Source organism: Lithobates pipiens, unplaced genomic scaffold (genome assembly GCF_037356315.1).
Source record: "Lithobates pipiens isolate NorthernLeopardFrog02 unplaced genomic scaffold, aLitPip1_a1.2 Scaffold_19, whole genome shotgun sequence".
In the NCBI taxonomy this organism is placed as follows: domain Eukaryota; kingdom Metazoa; phylum Chordata; class Amphibia; order Anura; family Ranidae; genus Lithobates; species Lithobates pipiens.
This window is the reverse complement of record NW_027507764.1, coordinates 526,267,304-526,280,296: the sequence shown is the minus strand read 5'-3', so window position 1 is coordinate 526,280,296 and position 12,993 is coordinate 526,267,304. Positions and strand designations below refer to the sequence as shown.

General features: G+C 47.4%; 1 protein-coding gene and 1 pseudogene across 2 annotated transcripts in view; both read left to right on the top strand.

Moving 5' to 3' along the window:
- The window catches only part of P2RX3 (purinergic receptor P2X 3), a 552,515-nt gene that overhangs the window by 192,302 nt on the left and 347,220 nt on the right, over positions 1 to 12,993 (top strand). The gene's annotated exons all lie outside the window — the stretch shown is intronic.
- LOC143997533 (GTP-binding protein Rheb pseudogene) lies at positions 284 to 979 on the top strand (annotated as a pseudogene).

Below are 12,993 nucleotides of genomic sequence, written 5' to 3'. Positions count from 1 at the left end.
TGCCATAAAAAGTGTTTGGGGACCCAGGTCCTTCCCCAGGGGACATGTATCAATGCAAAAAAAAGTTTTAAAAAAGGCTGTTTTTTTTCGGGAGCAGTGATTTTAATAATGCTTAAAGTAAAATAATAAAAATGAAATATTCCCAGTGACGCACAGGAACGAGCTGGGCTGTAGGTGTGAGCGCGGTGTGCGGGACCGGGTCAGTGCTGGTGAAGTTTACCACAAGTTTTGTGTGCCCACCCGCTCCGGTTTTCCCTCGCTGTGGCGGTGGATGCGGCTCACCCGAGTTTAAACAACGATGAGCACCGTGGAGGCGCCAAGGATGCCGCAGTCCAAGTTGCGGAAGATCATCGTGCTCGGATACCGATCAGTGGGTAAATCTTCTTTAACAATTCAATTTGTTGAAGGGCAGTTTGTGGATTCCTATGACCCGACTATAGAAAACACATTTACAAAACTGATCTCTATAAATGGACAAGAGTATCACCTTCAGCTAGTCGATACTGCTGGACAAGATTAATTTTCAATATTCCCTCAGACTTACTCCATAGATATTTATGGATATATACTTGTATATTCAGTCACGTCCATTAAAAGTTTTGAAGTGATTAAAGAAATCCACGAGAAGTTGTTGGACATGGTTGGGAAAGTCCAGGTACCCATAATGTTGGTTGCAAATAAGAAAGATTTGCACATGAAAAGGGTGATCAGTTATGAAGAAGGAAAAGCCTTAGCAGAATCATGGAATGCTGCTTTCTTGGAATCTTCTGCTAAAGAAAATCAGACTGCTGTTGATGTTTTTAAAAGAATCATTTTAAAAGCCGAAAAGATTGATGGTGGATGTTCACAAGGGAAGTCTTCCTGCTCCGTAATGTAATTCCACTACACAAGCTGCAGACACTGGGAATATATTCTACTTGAATAAGCAAACTGCCTGTTCTACTTCAAAACTAGGGTTTCATGTAACTATTCCTCACCCAGGAGGTGTGGTATTGCTAGCAGCACCATGTGTCCTCTTCTGGGATTGGAAGGGTTACACTGATTTTTCAGGATAGGCATGGTCACAGCCACCTTTTTAGTTTTTTTCTATTTTTTCCATGCAGATTATTCAGGAATCTGGCTACTTCAGCTCTTCAATCACACACTTTCAATTTGTATATCCATATTTCTTAATATTATGGCCAATACTTTTTTTACAGGCATTCATTTCAGTGTAGTTTGTTTATAATATTGTAATCACACAAATTATGCATATTGTTAAATTATTCTTTACTTAACCCAGCTTGTCAGTGTTTCTTTCTTTGTTCAGTGTAAACTTGTAAATAAAACCAGCTGCAGACCTTAAAAAAATTTAAAAAATTAAATATTTCTTTAAATATTGTGCCTGGTGTGTGTCTATAGTATGCCTGTAAAGTGGTGCAGTTTTTCCATGTTTAGAACAATACTACAGCAAAATGACATTTCTAAAGGGCAAAAGTAATTTAAAACTGCTTGCGGCTGTAATGAATTGTCGGGTCTCAGCATGATAGATAAAAATCATTGAGAAAAACAGCACAGGTTCCCCCCCCCCCCCCCCCCCCAGTCCATTACCAGGCTCTTTTGGGTCTGGTATGGATATTAAAGGGAACCCCACATAAAAAAATAAAAAATGGCGTGGGGAGCCCCAGGCACTATATTCTCTGAACAGAAATATATATACTATACGGCCTGCCCTATATACTCTGCAGAAAATTGGGCCTTTGGTGTTGGTGGTACCAGAAAACTGTAACCCCTCACAAATACTCTTGGTGGGCCCAGGAAAGGGTCCTGCTGTGAAATATTAGATCAAAAATTGTAATTACAATACAGTGCAGCTGTAGTGCAGTTGATACTATTTTTTCTGGTGGTGTACACAGTACACAATACAGTGTAGCGCGGTGTTGCAAAACAAAATATACATAATGTCCGTAAGGCCACCAAGGAGAGGCAGATACTCACAGGTCTCTAAAAGAGGACAAGCAGGCTCTGTGTCTACAGTCAACAGTGCTGGTCGTGGACATGGTACATCATCTGCAAGTGGCTGTGGGACATTCTTGTCCTATTTCTCTTCTGCTGGCCGTGTTATTGAGCCAGAACATGCAGAAGAGTTGGAGTGGATAACAAAGCTGTCCTCCTCCTCCTCATCTTCTGTCACCCAGGCTCAGAGTAGTTTGCCTTCCTATGCAGCTGCCAAAGCAGTCTATTCCCCCGGCTCCTTGTCCATAGTCACTCCTTCTGTAGCCTCACCTTCATGCACGGAGGAGTCCCCCGGACTATTCGACCACAGTGTCAGGTACATGCTTCTGGAGAATGCGCAGCGATTTTAAGGCTCCGATGCTGGTTCCTAGGTTGAGGAAGGGAGTAATGTGAGCCTAGAGAGAGGGGGTGCCCAATAAGGACAAGAAACTGGCAATCATGTTTTCCAGCTGCAGCATAGTGTCAAGTTTGCTCCAGTGACAAGAAGGGAGGGGGTGATGAGGTCACTGACTCTACTTGGGTGCCTGATAGAAGAGAGGAGGAGGAGGCACATCTCTAACGAGGCAGGATATCCTCTAGGGGACAGCTTAAGGGCAGCCACCCTACTGCATCACGCCGCAGAGCTCCACAGGTGCAGGGCATTGCTGAATCCCCACTAATTTTGAAAAGTTCCTTGGTATGGGCCTTTTTTGATACATATGCAACAGATCGCACCCTTGCTGTTTGCAACCTATGTCTGAAGCGGATCAAATGTGGCCAGAACGGCAGCCGCTTGGGCACCACATGCTTGACCAGACATGACAGCCTCCCATGCAGTCTGTTTCCCGTATACTATATTTGAGATTTAATATCTTTCAGATATGATTTGGGTTAAATGAGAGTTCTTTGACCATGAGTGAAAGCTTTAATACAATAACAACATTTAGTGGTGAGTAGTTGAAAGTCTATCTAATAAACAACCATCTATCTACTGTATAGTCTACACCAAGGAAGAAAATATTAGGTTAAAATAAGAGAATTGCATGAAGGAATATATGGAATAGAATAGAATAACAGTATGTTCCTTAAAACATTAAAGTGGTTGTAAACCCATGGGGGAAAAAAAAAAAAAGCAACCTGCAAGGCAAAGGCATAATAAGCTAGTATGCATAGCTTACCTGAGAACGAAGCCCCCGAAGCTGTCCTCCGTTTTCATGTCTGCTGCTGCCATGGATCCCGGAGTGACTTCTGGGTCTCGCTGCTCCGGCGCTATGATTCGCCGGAGCAGCGATGATGTCACTCCCGCGCATGTGCACGGGAGCCGACACTCGGGGCATATCACCGTGATCTGCGCATGCACCGTAGACAGCGGTGGCTGTCTTTTTGGAAATATCTCCTAAAACGTATAGGTTTAGGAGATATTTCTTGGACCTACAGGTAAGCCTTAATCTAGGCCTACCTGTAGGTCAAAGTGGTTTGTAAGGGTTTACAACCACTTTAAGCTACAAGCAGATTTAGTTACAAGTAAAATGCAGACCTTTCCCATAATTACCCTTTGCACCAAGGTTCCATTCTGATGGCTGCATTTCCAATCCCTAGACTTTGCATAAGTCAGCCCCCTTTAATGCAAATCTTTGTAACTATTCTGAGCAGGAGATTAACATGATTTTTTTCGGGAAGTTAAGTATTGATTATGGGTTGGCCTCCCTTCATTGCATATTTCATCATGGGATCCTTTGAAGTGGGTATGTGTAAAACAATGAAGTTTGGATCCCATTGTTTGTATATACAAGCCTAGGCACTGTCTTGTCTGGTCTACAAGAGATTTCTGTGAGGATAATATGTTCCGCCCTACATAGATACAAGCTAAATTAAATATATTCATAATTACAATATTTTACAGCTATTAATGGAGATTTCACATAAACTCATAAGTCAACAAGTCCGTTGGCAACAGCACTTTAAAGACCCACATTAAAGAAAAAGGAGGACTTCTCCTTGCTCCTCATCTGGAATCTCCAACCCTACTATACCTCTAGTCCTCTCAAAAACCTGCACTGAGGAATGAAGATATAGCAATAGGTGTCCCAAGTACTTGCAGCCAATCTGCTAGTAGTACACCTCCATCTGATTTTAGCAGGAAAATTTCTCTACCCCAGTTGTTAAACCATAAAAATAAATTTGGTCCCAGCCATCCACATGTTCAGCGTCTGAATGCTTGGCCAAGTTAGCATAATAAATATATGTAAAAATACATTTTATATATATATATATATATATATATATATATATATATATATATATATATATATATATATATATATATATATATATATAATTATGCACCACCTGAAGTAGATTAGAAATAGTACAACAAGGAATGCACTGTAGATATATGCTACACTGACTTGATGCTGCAGAATATATAAACAATGCTCAAAATGTCCTGAACTACTAGCCAGGTCTCAAGGGTTACTTGCCACCAGTTGCCACACCCAACCCTTACCCTGCCCACCCCTAATCACGCCATCATAAATTATCTCATGAAACAACATTTAAATGTTTTATGCAGAATTACACCCAAATATTGCACTCCTCGCTCCCTTATATGCAACATTTGGTATGTATTTTTTGGGGGGAGGGAGAGTGAGGGCTTCATTAGGAGGGGACTTCCTGTCCCACTTCCTCCTTCCACCCAGGGACTCCCTAGGCGACTCCTCCTTTCGCCGAGGCGGCCCCTCCCTCTAGGCGATCTCATGTGACAGATCCCAGGAGATCGCCTGTCCACTCCGGGAGTGCAGCGCGACCCGCACATGCGCCGTGCGTGCCCGGCCATGAAGCCAACAGCTGTCACGGCCAGGTGCCCAGAATGGCAGTGGAGGCGCCATCGGAGAGGAGGGGAAGAGGAGCAATACCCCATTCGGCCACATCGCTGGACCATGGAACAGGTAAGTGTCTGTTTATTAAAAGTCAGCAACTACACTTTTTGTAGCTACTGACTTTTAATAAACATAAAAAGCCTGGAATTCCCCTTTATATTACAAAAATGTATTTTAACAACAACTTTATCAGTTCCCCTCAGCACAGACCCACCAGTGCCCATCAATGCAGGGTCACCTGTGTTCATCAATGAAGGCTCACCTGTGTTCATCAATGCAGGCTCACCTGTGTTCATCAATGCAGGCTCACCTGTTTTCATCAATGCAGGCTCAAATGTGTCCATCAATGCAGGCTCACCTGTGTCCATCAATTCAGGCTCACCGTGCTCCACATTGCAGCTTCACCGTGCCCCACATTTCAGCCTCACCGTGCCCCACATTTCAGCCTCACCGTGCTCCACATTGCAGCCTCACTGTGCTCCACATTGCAGCCTCACGGTGCCTACATTGCAGCCTCATGGTGCCCCACATTGCAGCCTCACGGTGCCCCACATTCTAGCCTCACGGTGCCCCACATTCTAGCCTCACGGTGCCCCACATTCTAGCCTCACGGTGCCCCACATTCTAGCCTCACGGTGCCCCACATTCTAGCCTCATGGTGCCCCACATTCTAGCCTCATGGTGCCTCACATTGTAGCCTTGCGGTGCCTTACATTGTAGCCTCACGGTGCCTCAAATTGTAGCCTCACGGTGCCTCAAATTGTAGCCTCACGGTGCCCCCAATTGCAGTCTCACCGTGCCCCCAATTGCAGCCTCACCGTGCCCCCCATTGCAGCTTCACCGCGCCCCCCATTGCAGCCTCACTGTGCCCCACATTGCAGCCCCATCATACCCCACATTGTAGCCTCACTGTGCCCCAAATTGCAGCCTCACTGTGCCCCCATTGCAGCCTTACAGTGCCCCCATATCAGCCTTTCCAGGGTGGAGGAAGTGAGAGGGGACAAGGGTGGCCAGATCGCGGCTGGAGTTAGAGGAGAACCGAGCAGTAAAACACGCTGTAACAGCTTACATTGAAACTGTCTCCGCTCTGCTCACTCTCACACAGCCCCGCCTCCTCCTAACCCCACGCCTTATAGACAAAATGTGGGTCCAATGCTGGGATGCATTCTGTCTATTACAGACGCGGGGTTAGGAGGAGGCGGGGCTGTGTGAGAGTGAGCAGAGCGGAGACAGTCTCAATGTAAGCTGTTACAGCGTGTTTTACCTCTCAGTGAACCCGCGGCTCTCCTCTAACTCCATACACTCTTCCACCAGGAGAACGGCTCCTGGTTAACCCCGCCCCCGGTGATGCTCGTCCCCCCACTCCAGCTCCTCACCAGCCCTCATGCATGTGGAAAAATTGAGGGTTGATAGATATATTATTAGACTGACTGTGTGTGTGTGTGTGTGTGTGTGTGTATATATATATCAAATTAACTGCATCTGCCACTAACTGAATAACCTGCCTGATTAATCGAAATCACATTATCTCTCCATCCACGCCAACAACACAACACAGGGCCGCTGTGTAGGCAGCTTTATATAGTGTGGGGCATGGACTTAGTCCCCCTGAGCCATGATTGGCCAATTATGGCTCTCTTAGCAGAGGGCACTGGGGTTGGCAAAAGCATGCAGGTGAGGTGCATGTTTTGGCCAATCATAACACAGCAATGCACTGCAATCTCGCATTGCATTAAGGGGCGTTCCACGAGCGCTAAAATTTCCTGAAAACTCCCCATAATGTTAACAGGCGAACAGTTAGTTGTTGTTAGGTAATTTGGACAGGGTATAATCCCCAATGCTCATTAAATTTAATAGGTACACCAAGACACCAAGTCGCCTGTGTAGAGGCGACTTGGTGTACATCTTGCGGTATGTATGCATTCCTTGATCATCCGATCGAGGGTGAATACTGCTATGCAAATTTTAAGCGCATTGTTTCCATGGAAGCCCAGGTTCTGAATCTGGGGAAGCAACTGTCAGCACTGAGACGTCCCTCCATACTAAAGAAAAGCCAGGAACATACATGGCAGATGCTGACTGGGGCCAGCACAGAGGCGGGTGGAGACAAAGAGGTGCAGGCACTAGCAAAGTGTAGATGGTCAGTCAGGAAGGGTAGAGGGGGAAGTGCCAGGGAGGCCGATCCAGGGCTGGAGCATCCCAATAAATATTCTCCATTAAGTGACATTGGTGAAACCAGTCAGGGACCAGCACTACTGCAGCTGAGGGACTCTCCTAGCTACTGGGGACAGAACTCCTCCAGTGAGAGTGTGGGGGAAGTGAAGGGAAAGAAAAGACAGATTTTGGTGGTAGGGGACTCAATTCTTATGCCGCGTACACACGATCAAACAATCTGGGGGAAAAGTCCGGCGGACAATCCGCCTGTGTGTAGGCTCCGGAGGACTTTTTTTACCCAAAAGTCCAGTGGACTAAGATTGGAGTTTTGCACATCAATCTGCATTTGGTGGACAGTACGGCCGTGTGTGTGCCAGTCCGCCATACTTTTGAAATGAACAGACTTTTCCTGCCCCACTTCAGGGGTCTTGTCCCCATCTTCGAGGGTCTTGTACCCCTCTTCGGTTCTTCTTGCCGGGCCACCACGCCTTCTTCTAGCTCTTTTACAAGTGGTGGCCCGGTCTTCTGTCGCCGTCTTCTGATCCTCTTATTGGGTGTTCCGAGATTGCAACTAGGTGATGCCCCTATATAAGTCGCCGCACGCCTCGTGTCCTGTCATAGTGACCGGAGTCAGCGATGAGGCAACATCTCCAGAAGAGAAGAACAGAAGAACAGAAGACGGCGACAGCGGCAGCGACTTCGGTTCTTCTTGCCGGGCCACCGCGCCTTCTTCTAGCTCTTTTACAAGCGGTGGCCCGGCAAGAAGAACCGAAGTCGGAAGAAGAGGGCGGCGGTGAAGAAGAAAGCCGCTCGCTCGTCCCCCCCTTTCCTGGCTGGCCGGGTAGCGTGCTCGGAAAAGGGTCTGATATGGACCCGGGGGGGGGGGGGGGACCCCCACGCCGTTTTTTTGGCGTAGAGATTCCCCTTTAAGTCCATACCAGGTGACGGGGCCAGCGACACCTCCTTCGCTGGTCCCGGGTACCTGGAGCCGCGCTCAAAATGAGCGGACTTTCCTCCACGTGTGTGGGCAAGTCCGTTCATTTCAGAAGTACGGCGGATAGTCCGGCGGACTTAGTCCGCCGTACCTAGTCCGCCTCAAAAGTACCATGTGTGGGCAGGTAGCTCGTTCGGAAAGTCTGGCGGACAGCCCGCCAGATTAAGTCCGCCGGATAGTCTGATACGTGTGTACGTGGCATTAGAAGGACAGAGAGGCCAATCTGTAACAAAGTTAGAGGTGCTTTTAAACTAGGTGATGGGGGGAGGGTTCAGAGGTAGAGATAGTGAGTGCGGAACATATTCCAGAGGGTAGTATTGGGGACATTAGTGGTAGATTGACCTAAGCACATAAACCCAAGGCAAGTATAGTAGCAAGTCCTAGTTGCAATCTCGGAACACCCAATAAGAGGATAATATGCGACCGGTCTAAACTATGTGGCATGTTCACTAGGGATGGCCGAACGGTTCGCCCGGCGGTCGTTTCGTGGCGAATTTCGGCTGTTCACGGTCCGCCCGATCGGCGGACTATTGCCGCCGTTCGCCCGGCGGACTTCCGTGTTTACTGTGTAAAAGAACTTTGACCTATGATGACACATCCATCATGGGGTACAGGACAGCCAATTGAGACATTACAGCACATGGACACTTGGATATTCCCCCTAACTTATAAATAGACCCGATCCGGCGGCCATTTTACATTCTTTCGTATATCGTATATCACTATAGGGAGAGGTTGCTGTGTGGAGCAGGGAGAGACTGCAGTGACCCAAATCACTAGCTATTAGGTCCACAAAAGTTCTTTTAAGGACTGGTATGGTATAGGTGTTAGGTGTAGTTCAGGATATAGGTTTGAGGCACTGCTGTGCTAGTGATTGTTGCAGCAGCCTGTCTTTTGTCAGTGTAGATAGAGGGACAGGACGCTGTGTGCAGCAGGGACAGTCAGATTAATCATTAGCTGTTACTATTAGGTCCACAAAAGTCCTTTTCAGGACTGGTATGGTAAAGTAGTACAGGATATAGTTTTGAGTGCTATTCAAGTTATTGTTCCAGCAGCCTGTGTTTTGTCAGTTTAAATAGGGACAGGCAGGAAGCTGTGTGTGGCAGTGAGGGACAGTCAGTTTAATCAGTAGCTGTTACCAGGGTCTTCTTTAGCACAGGGCAAACGGGGCACCTGCCCTGGGCCCAATGTTTGTAGGGGGGCCCGCACTGCTACCCGCGAATTGGGGCCCCAATGAAGGTTTTGCAGAGTGCACAGAGGACATGGGAGGCTGTATTCCCATGCTAGCCAGCTGAGAGGGGGCGGGGCCGGGAGCTCCACTGACGCTCCCACTCCGATCACTGGCTCTCACTACAGCCGCTCTGTTCCGAGCATACAGGCTGCACGGGGGCGGGGTCAGGGCGTCAGTGGAGCTCCCGACCCCGCCCCCTCTCAGCTGGCTAGCGCGGGAATACAGCCTCCCGTGTCCTCTGTGCACTCTGCAAAACCTTCATCGGGGCCCCAATTCGTGGGTATTGGGCCCCCTAAAAAGCATCAGTGGAGCTCCCAGCTGTTGTAGTGAGATCAGAGAATGGAAGCCCCGCCCACATACCTCTAAATGTATGTAGTGAGTTTGGCTGCTCAGGTATGTCCTTGCAACCATAAAATGCCTGACTGCTTAAATCCTGAGCTGTGTTATTCAACTGTCAAGCTGTGCGTTGCTGAAAGTTCTCTGACCATCACCTGTAGCATGTCCGCAGTCTCCGATTGTCTCCTGCAGTATGTCCGCGGTCTCTGATTGTCTCCTGCAGTATGTCCGCAGTCTCTGATTGTCTCCTGCAGTATGTCCGCAGTCTCTGATTGTCTCCTGTAGTATGTCCGCAGTCTCTTATTGTCTCCTGCAGTATGTCCGCAGTTTCTTATTGTCTCCTGCAGTATGTCCGCAGTCTCTGATTGTCTCCTGCAGTATGTCCACAGTCTCTGATTGTCTCCCTCCTGCAGTATGTCCGCAGTCTCTGATTGTCTCCTGTAGTATGTCCGCAGTCTCTGATTGTCTCCTGCAGTATGTCCGCAGTCTCTGATTGTCTCCTGCAGTATGTCCGCAGTCTCTGATTGTCTCCTGCAGTATGTCTGCAGTCTCTGATTGTCTCCTGCAGTATGTCTGCAGTCTCTGATTGTCTCCTGCAGTATGTCCGCAGTCTCTTATTGTCTCCTGCAGTATGTCCGCAGTCTCTGATTGTCTCCTGCCGTATGTCCGCAGTCTCTGATTGTCTCCTGTAGTATGTCCGCAGTCTCTTATTGTCTCCTGCAGTATGTCCGCAGTCTCTTATTGTCTCCTGCAGTATGTCTGCAGTCTCTGATTGTCTCCTGCCGTATGTCCGCAGTCTCTGATTGTCTCCTGCAGTATGTCCGCAGTCACTGATTGTCTTCTGTAGTATGTCCGCAGTCTCTTATTGTCTCCTGCAGTATGTCCGCAGTTTCTTATTGTCTCCTGCAGTATGTCCACGGTCTCTGATTGTCTCCTGTAGTATGTCCGCAGTCTCTGTTTGTCTCCTGCAGTATGTCCGCAGTCTCTGATTGTCTCCTGCAGTATGTCCGCAGTCTCTGATTGTCTCCTGCAGTATGTCCGCAGTCTCTGATTGTCTCCTGCAGTATGTCCGCAGTTTCTTATTGTCTCCTGCAGTATGTCCGCAGTCTCTTATTGTCTCCTGCAGTATGTCCGCAGTCTCCGATTGTCTCCTGCAGTATGTCCGCGGTCTCTGATTGTCTCCTGTAGTATGTCCGCAGTCTCTGATTGTCTCCTGCAGTATGTCCGCAGTCTCTGATTGTCTCCTGTAGTATGTCCGCAGTCTCTTATTGTCTCCTGCAGTATGTCTGCAGTTTCTTATTGTCTCCTGCAGTATGTCCGCAGTCTCTTATTGTCTCCTGCAGTATGTCCGCAGTCTCTGATTGTCTCCTGCCGTATGTTCGCAGTCTCTGATTGTCTCCTGCAGTATGTCCGCAGTCTCTGATTGTCTCCTGCCGTATGTCCATAGTCTCTGATTGTCTCCTGCAGTATGTCCGCAGTCTCTGATTGTCTCCTGTAGTATGTCCGCAGTCTCTGATTGTCTCCTGCAGTATGTCCGCAGTCTCTGATTGTCTCCTGTAGTATGTCCGCAGTCTCTGATTGTCTCCTGCAGTATGTCCGCAGTCTCTGATTGTCTCCTGTAGTATGTCCGCAGTCTCTGATTGTCTCCTGCAGTATGTCTGCAGTCTCTGATTGTCTCCTGCAGTATGTCCACAGTCTCTGATTGTCTCCTGCAGTATGTCCGCAGTCTCTTATTGTCTCCTGCAGTATGTCCGCAGTCTCTGATTGTCTCCTGCCGTATGTCCGCAGTCTCTGATTGTCTCCTGTAGTATGCCTGCAGTCTCTGATTGTCTCCTGTAGTATGTCCGCAGTCTCTGATTGTCTCCTGCTGTATGTCCGCAGTCTCTGAATGTCTCCTGCAGTATATCCGCAGTCTCTGATTGTCTCCTGCAGTATGTCTGCAGTCTCTAATTGTCTCCTGCAGTATGTCCGCAGTCTCTGATTGTCTCCTGCAATATGTCCGCAGGCTCTTATTGTCTCCTGTAGTATGTCCGCAGTCTCTGATTGTCTCCTGCAGTATGTCCGCAGTCTCTTATTGTCTCCTGCAGTATGTCCGCAGTCTCTTATTGTCTCCTGCAGTATGTCCGCAGTCTCTGATTGTCTCATGCAGTATGTACGCAGTCTCTGATTGTCTCCTGCAGTATGTCCCCAGTCTCTGATTGTCTCCTGCAGTTTGTCTGCAGTCTCTGAACCTCTCCTTTAGTATGTCTGCACTCTCTGACACTCTCCTGTAGTATGTGTATTAATGTGTCCCTTTACTTGCTCAATTATTTAGGATTGCTCCACTGCTCAGTGAGAGGTAATGATGTGCATTAACCTGTAGCAACCAATCAGCGAACAGTAGTGATCTGCTTTAATCTCTAGCAGCCAATCAGTAAGTGCTAATGATGCGCATTAACCTTTAGGAACCAGCCTGCGAGCAGAAATTATGTGTTGTAACCTCTAGCAACCAGCCTGCGATCAGTAAGGATAGGCTGTAAACTCTGGCAAACAATTGCAATCACTGCGTGATTTGCTGCAGTAAACTGATTTTGAGTCTACCTGCTATTTTTTGTATGTCTCAGAATTGAGGGGGGCCCCAAGAAAATGTTTGCCCAGGGCCCAATCAAAATTAAAGACGGCCCTGGCTGTTACTATTAGGTCCACAAAGGTTCTTTTCAGGACTGGTATAGTAATAGGCTTGTACACGTATAATATTATTAATATTCTTTCTTCCAAATATAGAAAGAATATTATACTTGACTGCTGCCCTTCTGCTGCAGTAGTCCTTTATCAGTATAGGGACTGAGGTACAGTCTGCTAATCATTCACAACCTACTTGTTCCACAAAGGTCCTTATAAGGACTGGTAAGGTATAGCGTACTACAGTACATAGGGTTGAGTGAGGTACAGTCTGCTATTCCTTAAGGACTAGTATAGGTCCACAATATATAGGGTTGAGGTGCGCTACTGCTGACTGCTGCCCTATACTGCAGCAGTCCTTTATCAGTATAGGGACTGAGGTACAGTCTGCTAATCATTCACAACCTACTAGTTCCACAAAGGTCCTTATAAGGACTGGTAAGGTATAGCGTACTACAGTACATAGGGTTGAGTGAGGTACAGTCTGCTATTCTTTAAGGACTGGTATAGGTCCACAATATATAGGGTTGAGGTGCACTACTGCTGACTGCTGCCCTATACTGCAGCAGTCCTTTATCAGTATAGGGACTGAGGTACAGTCTGCTAACCATTCACAACCTACTAGTTCCACAAAGGTCCTTATAAGGACTGGTAAGGTATAGCGTACTACAGTACATAGGGTTGAGTGAGGTACAGTCTGCTATTCCTTAAAGTGGTTGTATGCTCACTTTTTTAACTTTTACCTACAGGAAAGCCTATAATAA